Here is a 23,518-nt window from a genome sequence, read left to right on the forward strand (position 1 = left end):
TTTTCCAGATTCATTTCCATAAGCAAGTTAAATATTCTAACTTAAGTCAGCATTCAAGAAAACATGATAGCGTTGTTATTTAATAATAATAAAAATTTAAAAATGACTGCATATACTGAGATTTTACATGTTGGGATCTGTTTTAGGCATTTCACATAGGTTATTTCATATAATTCTCACAGAAACTACATAAGAAATATGTTATCCTAATTTTATCAATGGGGAAACTGAGGCTAACAGAAATTAAGGAATTTGCCCAAGGTCACCTAGCTATCAAGGGTGAGAGGAGAAATTTGGACCCAAAGGTATCTGACCCCAGTCAAATCTGTAGGAATATAGGATTTTTAGATGATAAATTAATTTTTTTTTTTATAAAAAAGCTTCCTTGAGATTAGATATGAGACAGAAAGAAGATGAGGAAAGAACAAAGTTTTCTATTTCTTGCAAAAAGGGTAACATATATACCATATTTCCCCAAAAATAAGACAGAGTCTTATATTTATTTTTCCTCAACAAGACACCCTAGGGCTTATTTTCAGGGGATGTGTTATATTTTTTTAAGTACAGTACAACAATCTACATTTATTCAAATATAGTTAAGTCGTCTTCTGCTGGAACATCATCATAACTCTCCAAACCCTGAATTCCATCCTGAATTTTTACGACTCTATTTCCTTTAGAACCATTGGCTGGGACCTGACAGGGGGAGCCAACCTTGTTGGTGGGGCTGCCCGCACATTTCCGGTCATCTCTGGGATAGTAGCTGTCATGATGGGGCAGAAGAGAAGGGCTGCTTGTCTTCTTTACTGCTCAGCCACAAAATGCATGGGTTGTGCAGATACACTGCATAGCCACACCCATCACCAGGTCTTATTTTGGGGGTAGGGCTTATATTACTCAAATGCTTAGAAATTCTGCTAGGGCTTATTTTATGGGTAGGTCTTATTTTTGGGGAAACACAGTAGTATATATGAAATAAATATTTTTAGTTTTTTTCATTATGGTATCCTTAAGTTTTGCACTTTTAGACATTAGGAGGTAACTAACAACTATCAGATGCTTACAGTGTGCCTCAAATATGTTAATGCTTTATCTAAGTCTTATAACTTTTTTAATGACTGAACTTTTTTTTCATTTTTAGAGACATGGTCTCACTCTGTCACCCAGGCTGGAGTGCAGTGGCACAATCATAGCTCACTGAAGCCTTGAACTCCTGGGCTCAAGCAATCCTTCCACCTCAGCCTTCCAAAGTGCTGGGATTATATACATAAGCCACAGTGCTCAGTCTGACTGAGATTTTCAAGAATAATTTTGTTTGGGAATTGCTCAGAAGGTACTATTTATTTGTGATTTAAAATGTGGCATTTTGCCAAAAAATTTCCAGTTCTTAACAGAGTGGGAATTATAAACTACTTTATAGCCGTAATATTTTGCCTACTTTCTTGAGCCAGCAAGAAAAAGATTTCTATTTATTACAGTATTTGCCATTTTGGTTCAAGGAGAATAACCCAAGGTCATTAAATAGCAGGCAGAGATTACACTGTTTGTATTAAAATACACCCACTGCCTAACAGCAAGTCTTTACTGAATGAAAGGGGGAAAATGAATGAATTCTTTTTGAACATAAACCACTTATCTACATGGAATTAAACACAATTACAGACATTTTAGACACACAACACACACATAATAGCAAAGGTTTGTGGTAGTTTTATTGTCAATCAACAAATACTTTTTGAATGTCTGGTCTGTGTCCACAAGCAAACTGCTGCTATATACAGAAACACACATTTTTCAAGTAAATCTTTCTGATAACTCTGATTTGTAACAAATTTATGTTTCCTTTGCATATTTTCCCCATATTATTTCTCAGATATTCAGGACAAAAAATTATTATTATTATTATTATTATTATTATTAATTTTTAGAGATAAGGTCTTGCTATGTTGCCCAGGCTGGTCTCAAGCTCCTGGGCTCAAGTGATCTTCCTGCCTCAGCCTCTCAAGTAGCTGAAACTGCATATGCATGCCACCACACCCAGCTAAAAATACTATTTTTAATGCTAATTCAGAAAAAAGGGAAAGAATAAGAAAAAAAATCTGTGCTGTTACTATTCAACAACCTTGTTATGAATTGTGTTTCTTCCCCCATAATTCATGTGTTGAAACCCTATACTCCCATGTAACTGTGTTTGAGATATGGCTTAATTAAGGTTAAATGAGGTCATAGGGTGTGGCCCTAACTCTAGGGAACTGATATCCTTATAAGAAGAGAAAGAGACAACAGGGATCTTTCTCCTGCTAAATGCCTGTAGAGGCAAGACTATGTGAGGACGCAGGAAGAAGGAGAGCATCTGTCTGCAAGCCAAGGAGAGAGGCCTCATCAGAAATCAAACTTGTTGGCACCTTGATGTTGGGCTTGCAGTCTCCAGAACTGTGAGAAAATAAATATCTGTTGTTCAAGCTACCCAGGTTGTGGGTTTTGCTATTGAGTCTAAGCAGAATAATATAAACACCCAAGAATTTTTGGCCAATTCAATACCAAAAAAGAAATGAAAAGTAAAAGTTGGAAACTCTCATTGTTTTCACATTGTATGATTATATACCCAGACTGTCTACCCCAAAATTCAGTAGAATCAACTGGCAAATGATTAGAATTAATAAAAGTTTACCAAAATGGCCAGATTTAAAGAAAACTATTGTCAGAAGTCATTTTCTTAGACATGAGAAAAAATAAATGTGTCAGAAAATGTAAATAACTTTAAGAACTATGACATATTGAGGAATAAATCTGCAATACATGAAAAAGAAAACTATAAAACTTTACTGAAGGACATAAAGGAATATGTGAATAAAAGAAAAGGCATATCATTATCTTCAATAAGAAGATTCAATGTTGTTAAAAGTTCAATTGATGACAAATTAACCTATCAAGTTAGTGTAACACTAATTAAAATTCAAAATTACTTTTCATGGAATTTTAAAACTGATTCTGAAATTTATTTGAGAAAGAAAATATTCAAGAATATTCAACGATTTTTTTTTAAAAACCTGACACTTTACCAATGTCAAAATGTACTATAAAGTAGTAGTAATTGTTGTATTGTGACATTAATTTAATTATTGAGCCAGTAACAGGTAAACAGATCAATAGAATGGATCATAGAGTCTTGAAGGCAATCGGTTTAACATAGAGTAAAGGCTTCTTGAAGGTGATTAGTGATAGGTAGCACCCAGCCAGGAGGATGCCTTTGATAGGCAAACTAAACAATGCAAAGTCACAAATGCTCCATCTGGTCCCCGAATCCCAGAAGGCAATTCTCCTCTGTCTTAATCATCCCAGGATCAAGTGCCAGGCAACTAAGAACTATCCCCATAGCCCAAAGCCCACCAACATTATTCAAACTAGCTAATCCTAAATCATTCACTCTGCTCTGCCTGGCCTTCTCTTAGGAAGCCCCCAGACAGGCAGTGTCTAAACCTTCCCTTTGCTCCTGTGTCCTACCTCCTGACAACCCGGCCACCCCGGCGTTGTTCCTGTGTGGTCCTGAATGGCACGCCTCCTGCCTCTAGTACCTATGAATATAATACACTTCGTTTTCCCTTCGTTTTTCCATGTGTCTCCTCTTGGGGCCACAGTATCTAACCATCACATAAAAGAATATAAAACACCTGCATACAGACACACAGACACTTATATATAAAACCCTGTGTTAGAAAAAAATAGAGTAAAAACTTTGATTGGAAAATTGTTCTCAAGCAAAACTCAAAATAGGAAAGCCTTGAAGAAAAACAGTGATACATTTTAAAATATTTTTTAAAGTTCTATATGAAGAAAGATACCATAATCACTATCAGCAGAGAAAATACACAGTAATATAAAAAAGCTATGGGGATACTTGGATACTTGAGAGAGAGAGAGAGAGAGAGAGAGAGAGAGAGAAAGGAAGGAAGGAAGGAAGGAAGGAAGGAACAAGGGAAAGAAGAAAGGAAAGAAGAAAGGAAGAAAGAAACAACCTAAATGTCCATCAAGAGGTGAATGGGGAAAAACTGATACATACATACAATGGAAAACAATATTAAATAAACTATGGTATTCATAATACAGAAACTTATATAACTATTTAAAAGATGAAGATAGATCTATGTGTATTGACATGGCAAATTCTCTATAACATGAGTAAAGAAAAAGAAAATTATAAAACTACACACCATAGGCTGTAGTAACAGATAGCTTCTGCTCATAACAAAACACTCCAAAACCTAGTTGTTTAAACAACCAATTATTTAGCTCAGAATTCTGTAGGTCAGCAATTTGGGTGGGGCTCAATAGAGCCATTCTTATGGTTTGGGCTGGGCTTAGGTAATGTCAGGTGGACTCATTTACACATTTGCATTCACCTGGTGAATTAATGGGGTTCCTGAGACCTTTCTTGATGGAGTTGCTCATTCTCTAGGAGGTTACCCCATGCTTGATCTCATGCTCCTTTCAGACTTCTAAGACAGTGAGAGGAGAAGCCAGAAGGCCTCTAAGTCCTACATTTGCAACAGGCACATCGTTTCTGCATTATATTGGGCAAAGCCAGTCACAAGGCTAATTCCAACTCTCAATGAGATGAGCCGAAAAGTGTTATGGCCAATTTTGCAATCTACTAAGCTCCACTTATGTCAAAGCTTATTCAAAATAGAATATGCACTTACATATGTACATATACAGGTAAATGCAAAGGAAAGAGTGTGATGTTATATACACTCCCCCCCCCCAAAATAGCAGAGGTTCTCATGCAGTGGGATTGTGAGTGGTATTAAAACTTTTTGCAGTATATGTACTTTAAAATTTTTGCAGTGATAATTAACAAATTACTTTTATAAGTAAAATTAAATTTAAAAAATGTAATAAACCTGAAACACACTTATGAGCATATGAGTTAATATTCAAAGATCTGAACTTACATATATAAAAGATCAAGTCCTTTCTTATTTCATTACATTTATTTTTTCCAAAGTGTTTCATTTGTTAAGCATTATTGAAAAGGTTGCAACCAGTGGATTTGTCAGTGTCAAGCCAATTTAATAAGATATAACTTTTTCAAATAAATGAACTCACCATGTGGAGTTCCCAGACCATTTGAAACAAGCAAATGCCAGAGAACCACACTAAAAATGTCTCCTCCTTCCCACATTAAATTAGCTTCCACTTTATAAATGGTTATTATGATAAAACTCAGCAGGCATTGAAGGAACTAAACTTTAATTTGTATGATATAAAAATGGATATAAAAATTGCAAATTTCTATACTCAGAGCATAACTTTCTGAATTCCTCAGTGGTACCCAACGTCCTTCAAGAACTCTTCTAGTCTAAAGTAAATTAAGATGTAGGTGTGGGAATTAATATCTGAGGACACTGAAGAAGAGGGAAAAATAATTTTTCTTCTACACTTTCTGAGTTTTTAGTTGGGGTGGACCTCTGTAAAGTGAGACAGGTTAACAAGGGAAAAACAAACAGGAGGTTAATAACATGGTGCTATGGTTTAAATGACAGGGTCCCCTACAAAGTTCATATTGAAACTTAATCTCCATGTATACAGTGTTAAGGGGTGTGGCCTTTGGGAGGTGACGATCGCCTCGTGAATGGGATTGGTACCATTTTAAAAGGCTCCGTGTTGAAGGGAGTGCTCTCTTACCCATCCATCCCTTCCACCACGTGAAGACACAGCATTCTTCCCCTCTGGAGTATGCAGCAACAAGACACCACCTTGGAAGCAAAGAGCAGGCCTCACCAGACAATGCCAGCACCTTGATCTTGGACTTCCCAGCCTCTACAACTGTAAGAAATAAATTCCTGTTCCTTATAAATTACCCAGTCTCAGGTATTTTGTTATAGCAGCACAAATAGACTAAGACTGCCGTCCCCAATGCTCGGGCCTTCGACCAGTACGGGTCCATGGTCTGTTAGGAACAGGGCTGCACAGCAGGAGGTGAGCAGCAGCCAGTGGGCGAGTGAAGGTTCACCTGTATTTACAGCCACTCCCCATCACTCACACCACCAAGCTCTGCCTACCCCCAACCCCAGTCCATGGAAAAATGGACTTCCATGAAACTAGTCCCTGGAGCCAAAAGGCTTGTGGACCGCTGGAATAAGATACACAGATACCTGCTGTGTACATGGGAAATAACCAGGGAAAATGAGTAAATCTCAAAGAAGTGGCTCACATGCCTTCATAGCTGAAACAAAGAAAGGAGGGAATGGGGAAGGCTCAGTTCTGGCGAGGTGGCCAGGGAAAGCACCATAAACAAGGGTAAGGTGTGGTATGCGGATTTAAGTCAGTGCCTTCTCCATTGATAAAAAAAGTTTCTGGTGATTGAGAGTTACCTTCTCTTCCTGATGCAGACAGAGAGACACCTTACAACTGGAGATCTCTTTTGTAGAAGTACATTTCTCTTTCAAAAGGATAACTTCTCTAGTTTTAAAGCCTCTCCTGTGTCTGCTGTTTCCCAAAATCATCAGTTCAAAATGAACCTTATGCCAAAGAGGCATATTTTGGGGTGGTGTAGTCTGCATTTGTCTACACACATAGCAAGCGTTTATAGAAGGGTCTATTTTTGAGGCTGGCTGTCAAATCCCCAAAAGCAGTTTGATGGCCTAAAAGGCCAGCTTCCCCCACTGGCCGACACTGTCCCCACCAGCCCGAATACACCTTCTCTTTTCCCCCACCTTCTGTACCTGCATCCTGTACTTTCTTTTGGGCTTTACATCTGCTTTCACACTGGGCTATTTAGTACTAGCAGAGGGTGGCAGAGCCATGCAACCTCAGGACAACCAGGACATGCTAACAACAAGATCCTTTACCTGTTTTATATTTTCCTTTGTCAAGAGTAATATATCAGACAGTTGTGCCAGGGACTTGTCCATTGGCTTTTAGCTCCATACACACATTTCCTCACTCTCCTCTGATCATACAGAGTTGGAAAACTGCAAAATAAACTCCCTTCCGGTTTGTTTCTGTGAGCAGGAGAGAAGGCTTGGGGGAGGATGGAAGGAAGGAAGGAAGAAAGGAGAGGTGTCACCCTGCCTTGGGTGATGCTTCCAGCAGAGGCAGCAGGAGGCACCTCAATCCCCAGGTCCTGCAGAGTAATGACAGTGTGCGCCCCAGCTTCCTGGAGAGAAGTAGAGATGGTCACTGAAACAGCAGCTCTTGTAGGGATCCCACCAGACAAGCAGACATGAGCTTTCCTTATGTTCTTCCACCTCTAGGGACGGATGACATTTTCTGCAGTTGCTAACCCCTGGGCAATGTTCCCTTTTACTATTGTGCTATTCCAGCCTCCATCCTGGAGGAGGATTGATTTCTTTACAGTTTTGTTGAGCTATAATGGACATACAACTGTATATATTTAAACTGTAAGATTTGACAAACTTTAACATGAGTATACACTATGATACCATCATCACAATAAGAATAAGGAACATATCCATCCCCTTCAAAATGTCTTGTGCTCCTTTGTAATCTTGCCCTCTCCTTCTCTGACTGCTGATCAGCTTTCTGTGATTACAGCTTGCATTTTATATTAAATATAAATGGAATCATATAGTATGTTCTCCTCTTTTAAAATTTTGAATTCCTCCACTCAGCATAATTAAACTGATCCATGTTGTTGCATGTTTCAATTGTCCATTCCATTTTATTGACGAAAAGCATTCCATTGTATGAATATACCACAATTTGTTTATCCATAAATCTGTTGATGGGCATTTGGGTTGTTTCTAGTTTTGACTATTATAAATAAAACTAAGAGCATTTGTGCACTATCTTTGTATGAATATCTGTTTTCATTTCTCTTGAGTAAATACTTAAGTTTACAATGGCTGGATCATATGGTAGATGTTAATTTAACTTTTAAAGAAACAACCAAATATTTCTCCAAAGTTGTATCATTTTACATTCTCATCAGAAGTGTGTAAGAATTCCAGTTGCTCCACATCCTTGTCAACACTTGGTATAATTAATGTTTTTAACTTTTGCCACTCTACTCTTTCCAACACTTTTGTAACCAATTCCCTAAATTAATACCCCTCTATTTTAAATACCTAGAGTGATATTTTTTTTCCTAGCTGGATGCTGACTCAGTATAAGTAAGTATTAAGTGAATCACTGACCACATGTTAAATGAATGAATGAATCAATGCATTATTGAGAGGAAAGCTCTCAGGGCTATGAAAGGTTGAAAAACCAAGAATCATGTCTAGGCAGGCAGATACTATGATGATATGAGAATATAAAAACTTTATGTTAAGCTGGGTACAGTGGCTCACACCTGTAATCCCAGCACGTTGGGAGGCCAAGGTGGGAGGATTGCTTGAGGTCAGGAGTCTGAGACCAGCCTGAGCAATATAGTGAGACCTCATCTCTTAAAAATAATTAGCAGGGCATGGTGGCTTGTGTCTGTAGTCCCAGCTACTTGGGAGGCTGAGGCAGGAGGATCACTTGAGTCCAGGAGTTTGAGGCCATAATGAGCTATGATCACACCACCACATTCCAGCCTGGATGACAGAGTGAGACCCTATCTCTAAAAAAACAAAAACAAAAAAACTATTTTAAACAAAGATGTAGTAAAAATCAAGAAAAGAAGAAAAGAATATCTTGAATCTTCAGCAAATACATGAAGGAAGGCTCAGAGGTATGGAAGGGGAGACATTTCAGGGCAGGAAAGAAGAGTAAATAGCTAGTGTTTGGAAACAGAGACTAAGTAATGGGAAAGTGTAGATGAAGTTTGAGTAATTTAGCAAGAAAGAAAGAGTCAACAAGAATGGCAACCACTAGAAAAAACAATGGCTTACAAAAAGAATGGAGAGAGTTTCCAAGGACAACTTTGGAGAAGGAGGGGTTTCATGGGGACCATTTGCCCAAAAGTTTAACCTAAAGGCAAGAAAACATTAGCGGTTTGCATTAAACTCGGAACAATACAACACAAAGTGTGCGGGTTATAGAGAAACAAAGGCCATGAACAGGGGGAAGCAGCCCACATGCCCCAGAACAGACTCAGGAGGTCAGAAGATTGGATCTGACAGCGTCACAGGCACTGGCTCTGGCACCTGCCCCAGCCTGTTTCTTCTGGGCAGGTGCCTGGGCTGGGTGGGTGGCATGGGTCACCTTGCTGTAGGCGGGAGCATGAGTCCTTCTAGCCTGCTGATTAGGGGGCTGGAGGAGCAGGGAGGACTACCAGATCAGGAAAGAAGGGGTGACTCTTGTTTGGCATGCAGAAGCCCCAAACCATGTCTCCTCCTCGAAACCTCACTGTATTAGTGGGTTACACTGTCTTGTCCTACAGGGTTTCTTATACATTCACACTAAACCCATTATTACCCTTACCCTCAGGAGGTGGGGGCCGTGTTGTCTAGTTTTATTGCTCCTCCATGGCACCTGGAACATCAACAGTCATTCGCTTGCTCATTCATTTGTGTCTTTAAACAACATTTATGGAACTTCTACTCTATATTGGGCACCAGGGATAGGAAAAGGAATAAGATATAATTCCTGAGCTAAAGGAGGTCACAGCATAACAGGAAAGGTGGACACATCAATAATCTCCTATGCTGTCTACAGGAGCGTGTGACAAGTGCACACACGAAGTCTCCATATCCATGAGAAGGGAAGAGGCAGGCAAAGCCCTACAGCTGGGTTAGTTTCAGCTTTGACAGGGACCTAAGAGACAAGTGGGAGCTTGCTAAGCAGGGCAGGCAATGGAGGGGACCAGCAATATGATAGGTATAGAGGTGAGAAAGCACCCAGAGAAAAGTGAAGTTCGGGGTTCCTAGAGCCTGGGGACAGACGCGCGGCTGACAGCTGGAGTGGAGGAGAGAGGGAGTTGTGGCATCTTTCAGAAGGTTGCCAGGACTAGGACAAAAGATGTTAAGGGGGACAGAATGAGGGGCCCAACACAAACAGGCTGTCAGGCTGCAGACGTGTAGAGAGAGTGGTGAATAAGAGGTGCCCTTTCTATAAGCTTACTCTCCCCATCTGCAAATGGGCTGTCCACCATCAGCTGGGGATCCTCTGATGTTAGAGCCTGGCCTCGCTTCTGATGGGGGAGGGAAGCAAATAGGGAGGGGACCAGTGGTTAGAGGTGAGGTCAGCACAGGATGCTGTACTCAAAGAGCCTGATGGAATTGTGGGGATGTCTTGTGTCCGTGTTAGGAAGGCATCAGTGTTGGAAAGCAGGGATGCTGGGATCTGCTCCACCCGTGGCTGCAGAGAGAAGCTTGTGTTAGACACAGGACCTGAAGTGGGACATCAGTTAGGAGGCATGTGCAGGTGAACGACCTCAGGGCCAGATGTGTGATAGTGTTACCAGGAATGGAAAAGGAGCGGGTGGACTTGACAGGTGTTTTAGTGGGAGAACCAACGGGCATTGGAAGTAAGCTGATGGACAGGAAGGAGATGGAGAGGCCTCCACAAGGTCAGGCCTGCGGTGCTGAGTAGAGGGGGGCAGCCTTGGTGGAGACCAGGAATGCAGGTTTGGAGGGAGACAGTGGGATGAGGGGTTGGATCCCTGCCCGTGGAGAATGCAAACAGAGGCATCAGGATGTGGCTGGAAACAAGTGCCTTGTGCTTAAGAAAGGGCCTGTGTAACTTTAATCACCGGGAACACAGGCTTGGTGGCTGAAGTCACTGGAGCAGGTGAGATCACTTTGGGAGGATGAATGAGTGAAGAAACATGAGACCAGTGACAGATGCAACCCTGGGGAATATCAGTGTTCAAGGGCGGGGGAGGAAGAGAAGCTGAGAAGGGGTCTAGGAAGGGTTTGTCAGGGAGAGAGCCCTGCAGGAGGGCAGTGTCCAAGGAGGAGGGGGGTTCAACAGCATCCAAGTTGGGTGAGGGCTGGCAGGAAGCCTTTGGCCTTTGGGGTGTCACGGGCAGCAGTTTCAGCAGAGGCTGGGGTGGGGAGGCAGGCAGGGAGACAGCCAAGGAGGCAGATGCAGACCAGCCTTTCCAGGGCAGAAGGCGAGGGCCTGGCACGAGGAAAGGCTTAGATCCAATTATGCCTCTGAGTGTGCAGGAAGCAGAGCAGGGGAGCTGGTGGAGATGGGAAGGTGAAAGGAAATTGAGGAAGCAAATGTAGGAACAGAAGGTCACAAGCCCAGAGGAGGGAGACGTCTTCTCGTGCCTCTGAACCAGGAGGGAGGATGGGTGAGGGCACAAATATGCCTGGAGGTGGCGAAAGGAATAGGAGCCAGGTCACATGATGGGCAGAGTGTCCTTTCTGTGGAAAGAAGCGGCTAAGTCACTTAGGGGAGGGTGGGAAGAAGCCTGGAGCTAGAAAGGGTAATTTAAATGCAGAACATCACACATCCCATATTTGATTTGTTAAATTCTCTTTCCGCTTTTTCCTTCCCCATATTTTAATTTTTTAAATATTTTAGTACTTTAATAAAGCAGGCCTGCTTTATTTCTCTCAGGGCTAAGTAATTGAAACACGGGCCTTGAAATAATAGGCACTGTCAGTTGCTGGTGAGCGAGATCTCAGCTGGTTAAGGACAAAATAAATCCCTCTTTCCCTAACTGAAACAAATAAAACTAAATGAAAACACTACAAAATGTTCTTCTACATCATTTAACAATACTTGTCCATGTTATTTTTGACACTGGAGTTTTATAATGGATCTGAACTCAGAGATTGTTTCTATGGCTTGTGGAAATAAGCTGTAGCTTCCATGAAAGTTGTAATTCTGATCAGTCTTGCTTTAAAAATGTGTTGCTCTTGGTAATGTTCCATTTGAAAGCTGTTTTCTGGAATATATGGGTACTTATGCATCTTCTTTGCTATGTCAGAATAAAGCTATGGGCACTTCCCTCATATCCCATTTGCATAAAGGTAAAATAATAATAAACTAAAACCTGTGACTCTTTGGGGTATGTTACCTAAACAAAGAGTTTGAAAGAATAGCTTATGTCAATTAACAGTCATAAATGCTTGAGGAGACGTGGGAACTGAAAACAATTGGCTAAGGTCTGGCTGAAGGTTCGTATGGTCAATGAAGACGTCCTGTGCAACTTGGGCCATTATTCACAGCTTTGCACAGCTAAAGGAGCAGGAGAGGAAGGTTCTGGGAGCCCAAAAAGTCATGGAGGGGCCTCTGAAACTGAAGCCAAAGGATTAGACAACCTCCAGAGTCATTTCCCAGGCACTGACTGAGGAAAACCAGCACCCAGAAGAACTTCATCCTCTTGGTATCTTTGGAAGCCATTGGCGTGGCTGGCTTGCTAATAACTGCACTGCTGTCTTTGTTTGCAGAGACAAGCTGCAACCTCAGTAGGATGTCCCCTTTGAATCACTTTTCCAGTAATGAAGATAGAGTCACAGAGACCCAGAATGTGCTCTGTGCCAAAAACATGTTGGATGGATTTCAGGGAGCAATCTGAGGCTGGAAGGAGAGAGACTCTAAACACCCCTGTGGATATTGAGATCTGACCATTAGCTTCATACAGGCACATGCCATCATGGTTTGTCACTTTGGGAGGGGCATTTATACCTCTGGATATATAAGGAGAGCTGCAAATCCCCACCTTTGGAAAATGCGCAGGCATCTCTGGGTGCCCAATTTTTTATACCATTTCAGGGCTTTCAGGCATGTGGTTCTTTGTACAGTTCTTTTCATGAATCTCTACCACCAACAACCACACACTCTTGGGGGAAGGTTTTTTTTTTTTTTTCATGTAGTCCCCAGACCACTTGCTTCTGAAACACCTAGGGTGTGCATGAGAAATGCAGGTTCTTGGGCCCCATTGCACACTCTGAATCAGTGTTGCTGGGTGTGGTGCCCAGGAATCTGCATTGTAAACAAGCTTTACTTCTGCTATACTCTGAGTCTGAGAACCTCTGCCTATAGGTAAGAATCTCAGTTCAAGCAGAACTAGGCAATTGGTCTTGTTCACTCAATGGCTCATTCTCAGCCCACGTTGGACCCCTTCTGCCCTCTGTATCCAGCCCAGCATGATGCTGGGATTTCCTCTCGCCATTTCCTTAGAGAGACTCAGCACATGCAAAGGTATTTTTATACTGGTGCTGGAAAATCACTTACAAATGTAAGTCTTATGCCAAAAATGGATAAATAACAGACCACTCCCCTGAAAGCCAAGTGAAATGTGTTGAGTGATCCAGGCTACAGCCTGGCTCCATCTCAGCTGCAGTCATCCACGTGATCTGCATGCTGTCGTCTGACCACTTAAATATCATCCGTGCACTCGCCTAAGCGGCCCTGGTGGGTGGGAAGTTTTTAGGAGGCTTTTATGTCCAGAATCTGTCATTTAGAGAAGCAGTATGCAAACCACACCCCAGCTTCGCGGGCTGCTCTGCTCTGTGGGCATCCTGGCCTTTTCATTTTATGACCCACCGTGAATAATTCTCACAGCGCTCCATCTTCCTGTTAGTCAGATGTCACAGCTCAATTTTCCACCCCAGGGCCATACTTTAATGCCATTTAGCAATGCTCTTCCCTGGGACTCTGTGTTTTTACTACCCATCAAGATATCCTAGGAGCGTGCCTCCCGGAATGCATTGAGGCATACATATTACCCACTACGGAGGAAGCAGTCGGTTCACAGGAAATAAAACTGGACTGTGAAAGCACATTTATTCCTCCCTTCTCATGTTAGTAATTTTCTATTTGGAAAGTTTGCAGATCATTTCATGGACTGAGTCAGTTCCTTACTGTGTGAAGAAGGCTACTGGATTCTTGCAATTATAATTACCTAGCTATCATGTCTGACACCACCATACTGATCAGAAAGCACAAATCCAAGTCTTAAGCCCATGTCATACTATTAAGCATCTGTATGAAAAGACTCTGGGCTGTCTTATGAATCTTTAAAAACTGGAATGTATCATCAAACGGAGAAATAAGGATTTATTTTTCTTTCACATCAACTGTGAAGTATTCAGACTATTATTTCCTTTGGACATCTGGAATCCACAAACCAAAATCACAATGGCCAATGTTTGCAGTTGCCTATTTTACATAGATGATTATATTAGCTTACAGTATTCATAAAGAGACCCCAGCCTTTAGGGGTCTTTGGTACAAGAGAAATTACTGATCACTGGGAAAGACTGGTCCCTGAAAGGTACAGAGAAGAAGGCAGAGCAACTGGGACCTTGGGACCCACAGACGAACATGGTGATGAGTTCCCCGAGTTTGTGACTAGGCACTTGAAAAGCCAGCAATCCGGAAATGCCAACAGGTTTCTGACAAAGAAAAAAGAAAAAGGGAAAAAGGAAAATCCCACTTTATTCTAAGCATGCAAGGCTGGCTCAACATTAGAAAATTATTCACTGTAACCTACCACATAAACAGACTCAAGAAGAAAAACCACATGATATATCAATCGATGCATTAAAATATTTGACAAAAATTCAACACCCATTCATGACAAAAAACACCCTCTTTCAGAAAAAAATAGGAATAGTGGATGACTTCCTCAACTTGTTAAAAAGCATCTACAAAAAACTCACAGCTAACATTATACTTAATGGCAAAAGGTATCATGATTTCCCTCTAAGATCAAGAACAAGTCAAGGATGTCTGTTTCACACTTATTAAACCTACTATTACAAATTATAGCCAGTATAATAAGGCAACAATAAGAAATAAAAGAAACACAGATTGGAAAGAAAGAAATAAAACTGTCCCTGTTTTCAGGTGATATGGTTGTCTGTACAGATAATCTCAAAGCATAATTAAAAAAAGAAAAACCTCTTAGAACTAATAAGTGAGTTCAGGAGGGTGACAGAATGCAAGGTAAATATACCAAAAAAAAAAAAGTATTTCTATATACTAGCAATGGACAAGCGAACACCAGAGTTAAAAAATACAAAACCATTTACAATTTCTTGAAAAATAAAACACTAGGTGTAAATCTAACAAAACATATACGGGATCTGTATGCTGAAAAGTACCAAGTGCTGATGCAAGAAATCAAATAAGTCCTAAATAAGTGGAAAGACAAATCATGTTCGTGGTTTAAAAGACTCAACATAGTAAAGATGTCAATCCTCCCCAAATTGATATACAGGTTTAACACAATTCCTATCAAAGTTCTAGATAGAATCTTTGTTGAGACAAGTTTATATTAAAATTTCTACAGCAATATAAAGAAACTAGAATAGCTAAAAATAATTTTGACAAAGAAGAATGAAGTGAGAGTAATGCATCTACCTAATTTGCAGATTTCTTATTTAGCTACAGTAATCAAGAATGTGTGGCACTGACAGAGAGATAGAGAGATCAATGGAAGAATGGAGAACCCAGAAAGAGACCCACACAAATACAAACATGCCCAACTATTTTTTGACAATTCTCTGGAGGAAAGATAGCCACTTCAACAAAGGGTGCTGGGGCAACTGGGCTATCCATCAGCAAAAAAGTGACCCTTAATCTAAGCCTCATGCCTTATGCAAAAGTTAACCCACAATAGATGATGGATTTAAATGTAAAATATAAACCTATAAAAGATTTAAGAAAAAGAAATCTGAGAAAATATTCCAGAGCCAGGGCTAGGCAAAGAGTTCTTATACTTGAGAGCCCTAAAATTAAATGAGCCCTAAAATTAAAAAATGATATGTTGGAGCAGCTAGAATTCCCTTGTCCATCCGGCCACGGGAGGCACTTGTGTGAAGCTTGCAGAGAAGCAGGGACACGTGTACAACAGAAAGGTGGGTGAACGGTGCTGCAGGTCTGCCTGCCCACCTTGGGGGGAGGCAGCTGCCATATCCCCAACTCTTCCAGCTCCAGCTCAATTTCTCCTTGGGATTCTCTGCCTCCTGGGCCAGGTACATGTTTATCTCTGTGGCAAAGGGTGCCCAGCTTCTCTGGCCGGTCACAGGCATCATGGCCTCACCAAAGTCGGAGTTGCGGAGGCAGGAGAGGATGATGCGGGTCTGAGTTCCTCCTTGCAGGTTCCAGTTGGGTCCGGATCGCTCTCATCTCACTCACCTCTTTCTTTCCTGGCTGCCTTCCCGACTAACCGACTAACCGCAGGCTCAAGCCACATGCAGAATCGATTCTGTGTATGTATTAGCTGTTTAGCCCCCTCCCACACTGCATAAGGCTAAATCCCTATAATAAATTCCACCTTCTATATCACTTCTAGTGGTTGCGCTTCCCTGACTGAACTCTGATAGCGATGTGGGGAAATATTCACATTTTTTTTTCATCTTTTCCTGAACCTCATCCTTAATGCTGACTCATTAGAATAAAGAAGCTCAAACTTTGGGGGCTCCAGAGATCGTCCAAGGTGGGGGATATAGGTGTCTCATCAAAAACCAAACAATCAAAACTGGGAAAAATTCACCAGGACAGCAAAACACATCAACATTTCAAATATAGAATTTTGGCACCATTTTTTTCTTGTTTCTTTGATGCCTTTTAGTTTTTTTCTTTAAATGTCATGATGAAATTTTAGAAATTCAGCTAAGTAAAAAGAAAATAATTAAAGCAAAACCTTATTCCCACCACTTATATGTAACCATGGTTAGCATTCTGTTGATTATCTTCCTATTATATTTTACGCCTACAGGCAAGGTAATTCAAAAAGAACTAAACACTTTTAAAAATGTCAGGCATGGTGGCTCATTTCTGTAATACCAGCACTTTGGGAGGCTGAGGAGAGAAGATAGCTTGAGGCCAAGAGTTTGAGTTAGCCTGGGCAACATTGTGAGAACCCCATCTCTATAATAAATTAAAAAATTAAAAATTGGCCAGGCATGATGACACACACCTCTAGTCCTAGCTACTTGGGAGGCCGAGATGGAACGATTGCTTGAGCTCAGAAGTTTGAGGTTACAGTGAGCTATGATTGCAACACTGCATTTCAGCCTGGGTGACAGAGTGAGACTTTGTCTCAAACTAAAAAAAAATTAAAATTAAAGTGTATTACTCAGTCGAATAGGCTATTTTAAATGTACAATCAAGAGCAATTTATAAACAAACTGTCACAGCTGTTCCTATACTCTTACAGTTGTTCACTCTGTGCCTCTTGTGTCACATGATGGTTAATCTCAGACTCTCTGTAGCATATCTCTGCCAATGGTTGAAATGGCTTCCTCAATGTGCACCTTCATTTCTGCAAAAGGAGATACAACAGGAGATCTTTAGCTATTCCCACAGGAAATCTCACATTCATGTATAATCTAGTCTCTGAGTGACATAATTTTGAAAGTTCAGTTCCTTTCAAATCACCCTGTAATTTCTAATACAAAGGTCATCAATACTATGCATGTACTGTTTTGTAATGTGTGTGTTTTTCCACATAAATAGGAGATGTTCACAATCTATTTTTTAGACAGATAAACACTGTTCAGGGTCTTGCATTTTTAATAATAAAATATACAGATTCATTGCATTTTTCAGCTTTATTGAAGTATAATTGGCAAATAGAAACTGTACATATTTAAGGTACACAACTTGATGTTTTGATATTCATATATTAACACATTGCAAAATGATCAACACAATCAGGTTAGTTAACATTTCCATCACTTCACAGTTACCTTTTCTTTTCTTTTTTTTTTTTTTTTTTGGTGATGAGAACACTGAAGATCTATCCTCTTAGCAAATTTCAAGTACATAATACAGCATTAACTATAGTCACCAGGGTTGTACATTAGATCTCTAGAATTTATTCATCTTGTTTAACTGAAATTTTGTATCCTTTGACCACTGTATTGTTTTTTAATGTTTTATTATAAAATAAAAATAGATACAGTAGTTCCCCCCATATCCACCATCTCACTTTCCACAGTTTCAGTTACCCCTGGTCAACCGTGGTCAAAAAATATTAAATGGAAAATTCCAGAAACAAACAATTCATAAGTTTTAAGTCTTGCACCATCCATCCTGCTCTTTCCCACCCAGGACTTGAATCATCCCTTTGTCCATCATATCCATACTCTATACACTACCTGCCCATTAGTCACTTAGTGGCCGTCTTGGTTACCAGATCACAAGAACACAGTATATGGGTGGGTACTATCTGTACTTTCAGGCATCCACTGGGGGTCTGGAAGGCATCTCCTGCAGATAAGGTTGGGGGGAACCGCATAATTAAAACATATAGCTTAATGAATTATTATAAGGCAAATAACGTTAGGAAGAACTTGGCCAGCTCTCTCTGTGCTCCATCCTAATCACAACTTCCCTACTCCTCATAATTTACCACTATCCTGACTTTTAAGGTAATCACATCTTTGTGTTTCTTCATAGTTTTTTCACCCAAATATGTGTTCCTAGTTCAGGGTCTCAACCATGATTCTCAATATGGAAGAAAGGAAATTCAGATGTAATAGATACAGCTTAAGTATTAAACGCTCTAGCCTTACATTAAAATAGGAAGTTATCACTATGAATTTATGAAATATATGTGTGTGTGTATTTTATATATTTTTTCTTAGCTTGACTGAACGGGCAAAAAGACAATAAGGAGCCCAGTAACAACGAGCAGCTCTAGAGCCCAAATAGTAGTCTTAAATTACCATTTCTTACTAAAAGAAACCATAGCTTCTTGGATAAAGGACTCCAGCTCTGGGGTAGGAAATGTATAGGAGGAACCTAGAACATCTAGTACCAGACAGTAAGGAAGCTCCCAAATACTAGCAGGGTCACGCCTAAAGGACTCAGGAGCCAGAGTGAGGAGACATCACCTGATCAAAGATGAGACAGTGCAAGCTTCAATACTGTTAATTGCAACAAATTAAAACCACCAAATATGTTTGAATCTATGAGCTCATAATGATGTTTTTTAAAAAGACTTCCTATCCTTTAGAGGATGATGAGGAACCAATTCATTAAATTGGAAACTAGTAAAGTAGAAGGAAAGAATGAAGCACTTTTCCTGCCTTTCTCTAATAAACTTGACCCCCAGGTAACCAAATAGTAGATGAAAAGTACTCTTTCTTTCTAAAAGTATTACAACCAATAAATAGAAAAGAAATTTTGGAACTGGAATGTCATGTTTTGCAACTCACAAAGAATGGTGGTCATTAAGCAGCAGTGGTTGACAAGACACATAAGAGAGACAAATAGAAATCTCATTCCTCCCTGGCCAAACACAGCCTAGAATCTTGCCAGAGGAATTGAACCTGATTCTAATCCAGTCTCTGGATGGAGCTGCCAATTGGCAGGAAATACAAAGCACAGACAGCATAGTGAATTGCACCATGAATGTTTAATCATCAAAACCCAGACTGTGAGAAACTCTTCTGGCCACAGAGACCAGGTTCTTCAACAGATAACTATAAAGAAATGAAAGGGTGAAGGAGGAACCTATAAATTGAAAGAGACTTTAAAAGGGATATTAAATTTTCAAGAAATTGTCAAGACTACACATATCTTCTTCCATTTTCTTCTAGCATAATAATTGGTGTCAAAAAGTCTGATGATAATCTAATTTTATTTACCTTAAAAGTTACAGGTTCTTTTTCTTTTCTAGATGCTCAAAAATGGCTTTCTTTTCCATTAAGTCCAACAAATTTACTAGAATTTATCTCAGTGTTTCCATACCATTATGATTATGGTGTACATGATGTGCTGTTTCATTTTTACTCCAAGTTTTTATTTATTTCAGGAAAGTTGTCTTGAATTACAGTTTTTAGTATATGTTCTGTTTCCTTGCTTTGGTTTTCTTCTTCAGGGACTCATTAACCTCACTGTTTTTTGTTTGTCTTCAATATTTGTCACTTTTTCTCAAATCCTTTTTATTTTTTATCTTTTTGAATTTTATTCTTTTCTACCTTATATTTTTCTGTTTATTGTTTATTCACTCTTGTATTTCTTCTGATTTACTCTTCATTTCTATATTTGCTTTTTTCCTTTTATTTCTAATTCTTTCCTATATTCTGTCATCTCATTTCTGAGTTTTTCTAATTCTGATTTATTTTTCTATCATGTGTTATATCATTTTCTTAATGCTTTTTATCTTGTTCTGAAATAATAGAATATACTTTTATTCTATTCTGTGGGCACATCCACAGCATGCTTTTCTCACCTGCAGGGATATTACTCTGCTCCTTGTTTTCTTTTTTCCTTATAATAACTTTGTGTGGGATTTGATCTTTATCCTTTCCTGTAGCTCCTTTTTATGTGGAATTAGTTTTTCTGAACTTTTGGAGTAAGGAAAGGATTCAGGAAATCCTTTCTAAATCCACAATTTACTCTCTTTCTGTTATTTTTGTGCATGTTGAAAAACAGGCAGCTTGCTTCCTGCTGTTCCCTGCATCTGTTTTATGATGTATCTGTGTGTTTGTTCCACAAAAACAAGAGAAAATGTTCACAATCTATTGTTTTTTTAGACAGATAAACACTATTCAGGATCTTGTGTCTTTAACAACAAAATATATAGATTCACTACATTTTCAGCTTTACTGATATATAATTAACAAATAGAAATTATATATATTTTAGATGTATGACTTGATGTTTTGATATATGGACACATTGTGAAAGATCAATATTAATCGAATTTAGTTAATACTTCCATAACTTTACATAGTTATCTGTTTTGAGGCAGAGAGGGTGGTGAGAACACTACCCTCTTGACAAATTTCAATTGCATAATACAGTATTATTAACTGTGCTATAGCTACAGTATAATGCAGTATTGTTACCCTCCCACTTGGTTCTGGGTTGTCTCTTTCCTTCATCCTTGTTGTGCCTGTCCTGCTCAATTTTGACTTCACTACTAACAATTTATCCTGACAGTGGGGCCCCTTCCAGAAGGGAGCTCTAGTGAACAGTGCGGGTTCCTAAGGTCTAGACTGCCCAGCCCCTCAGTCCTGACCACAGGCTACTGCCTCCCACCTGCTACTAGATTGGGCAAGATCCTTCCCCAAGTTCAGCTATTGTTCTCAAATTCATTTTGGGTTTCTTCTGTTCTCCAGTCTGTCAGATGCTACCTTTTGCTTCTGCCTTTTTCTTCCTGTACAGATGCTACTATGGACAAGTCTGTGGTTTGTCCCTGCCCACTGGTGTTTTGAGGTTTGTGGCAATATCGTATCCCCTAGCTTTGTTGTAGATATTGTTCATGGCTGTTGGTTTTACTCTCCAGTTGCTCTGTCTGCTTTTATGTGGATATTTTGAGAGACTGAAAAGCTGTGCTGCCACCACCACCTTATTATTCCTGGGACCCTTATTCTTTTATTTTAAAATATTCTCTCATGGTATCACTTCTAATGGCTACACGCAATGCCATTTTATGGGGCAACTGAAGTATTCTAAACAGATACCCTTTCTTGGCCTTTTAGGATACCTCTAATTCTCTTATGTCATAAAGGGCGAGGTGTTGAATCTTGCCTCTAAATTACATGGTGCTCTTCCTGGGGAGAATACTCTGAGACCTCCACCTGCTCTCAGAGAAGTGCCCCATTCCTTGCCCACCCCTTGCCAGGTTACAGCCACCTCCCTGAATGCAGGAGGAAGTCCTTGCCCCACATGCCCTATAACACAAATTAAGTTCTCAAGACAAAACACTTGACCTTTCTACTTAGAGACCACCAAGACCGACCCTATCTCACATGTGTGTTTATATCAGTCACTGTCAGAGTCTAAGCCTCCTTTGTCACCAGTCTTTCATACCCAGGGGTTCTTTCCCCACTTGCTCAGAACACTACCTAACCTAACACCGTAGCTTCCCTCCCAAACCCTTCCCTCCTGCCCTCTGTGGCTCCTGGCCTGTGACCAGCAAATCCCCCGCAAGGCTCCATCTACTCGGTAGAACTACATTTGCCAGAATTCCTTCTGCTCTACATTTTGGGTTACGGTGGGCCACGGGAGCAGTTCTGAGGCAAGGTTTAGAGCATGGAAGTGAAGCCGATGTCACTTGTGCTTGCAACCACTGCTTCCTCCCATCCAGACGCCTCTGCACTCACCCACACCAGCGATACAGACGTGTCCTGCAGAGCCTGTGGCCTCGTGTCGCTCCTGTGAGGTTGTGCACACAGCAACTGATTGCTACCAGCCCTGCTTGCCATTCACAAAGGAGCCTGGAATTTTGACTTCTTCATTTGTGAAACAGATTTGCAAGGTGGGAATTTCCCCTAAGCCTGAGACGGCTGGTCAAAAGATGCCAGGTAGCCATCACTATGAAAGATGTCCCCTGGTCAGGGCTCTCTGTCATGGTTACTGTTGTGACTGTTGCCCTGACCTCAGTCAGTTCCCAGTTCCGGGAAGTCTTGGAGAAGCAAGATTTACCTTCAGAGGAGGCAGGGGAGAAAAGAGAAACAAGCTGCTCAAAAGTCAGATATCAGGCTGGTCAGATATTTTCACAGGAAGGGTTCATATTCATTTATCTCTCAATTGTTTTAAAGCAATTTACAAAGCTTCTGTTTTTCAGTATTACAATGATAAGGCATGGATTTTTTTTTAAGTTCTTTTAAACTGTAGATAAGCTAAAAGAAAAGAAAATCACTTATAATCCCCACTCCAAGAGATAACCACTATCAATATTTGGTATTTATACTTCTGGTCTTTTATCAATGCATTAAATATTAGTGTGAACTAAAAGAAAATCCTAAGCCCCCCACTGACTGAATGGACTTCCTCTTGGCCAAGGGGATCCAAGAGAAAACTTAAAACTAAGTTCCCAGCCATGATGGGGTAGGAGGTCAGACATGCATCATTATACCCCCTCCCTTGCTAATGGCCATCAGGCTTTTGTCCTAAGGGCTAAACAGAAACCAATCTCCCTATCCAGACCAGCATTCTTTCCTGCTAGGAGGCCACCAACCACAAAGTGGGTTTAACCAGTCTATGGAGCATGTGCAGAGAGGGTTTTCATGTCCTTGCTTCACCTTTTTGACATGGAGGATGGCCATTTCTGAACAAGGACCCCATGAAAGGCAGAAAGCTCAATCGCTCAGGCGTGTGTTTCTATTTTCATAAATATTCATGATTCCTCACATAGCTTGGTAATAGGTATACTTGGCCATCCCACTCAGTATAAATTCCTATTCCCATTGTCCCTGTCTTGAAGCATGTGTTCCTGGCTTCTGGCCAGGGCTTGGCTTCCCAGCCTGTCGGAATGGGCACACACAGCCTGCAACCCTTATGAGAAATGAAGCTCTCCTTTCCAAATTATGAATCGTGTTATTTCAGTTAACAATACCATACGCTCTTTTTAAAAAGATAAAAACTGATTATCTCATATATAATATTTTAACTTAAAATACAGCATGAATGCTTTTCCATATCATGAAATATTCATCATCAGCATCATTTTTTGGCTCTACCATATTCTAATATAATAAACTTATATTACCTAGTTGAGAACACTTAGGCTTCTTGCAGTTTTTATAGAATTATAAGCACCATTATCATGGAGACTTATAGTTAAATCTTCGCACATTTAAAAAGTTATTTCCTTAGAACAATCCTTAGATATAGAATTGCTGAGTCAAGGGCCATACAAAACGTTAAGGCTACTGAGGCAAATTTTCTCATTTTCAACAACCAAGACCACTTCTGGCTC

At 40.2% G+C, this 23,518-nt stretch overlaps 1 protein-coding gene across 1 annotated transcript in view; it reads right to left on the bottom strand.

Moving 5' to 3' along the window:
- Nucleotides 1-22,206, bottom strand: part of NMS (neuromedin S) — a 35,329-nt gene extending 13,123 nt beyond the window's left edge. Inside the window, exons 1-3 of the mRNA XM_012747833.3 lie at nucleotides 21,921-22,206; nucleotides 17,961-18,072; nucleotides 17,016-17,122 (exon numbers count right to left, since the gene is read on the bottom strand). The gene's annotated coding sequence lies outside the window, so the exon portion shown is untranslated. The remainder of the gene's footprint in view (nucleotides 1-17,015; nucleotides 17,123-17,960; nucleotides 18,073-21,920) is intronic.
- Nucleotides 22,207-23,518: the final 1,312 nt, after the last annotated feature.

The sequence above is a fragment of the Microcebus murinus genome, chromosome 3 (genome assembly GCF_040939455.1).
Source record: "Microcebus murinus isolate Inina chromosome 3, M.murinus_Inina_mat1.0, whole genome shotgun sequence".
In the NCBI taxonomy this organism is placed as follows: domain Eukaryota; kingdom Metazoa; phylum Chordata; class Mammalia; order Primates; family Cheirogaleidae; genus Microcebus; species Microcebus murinus.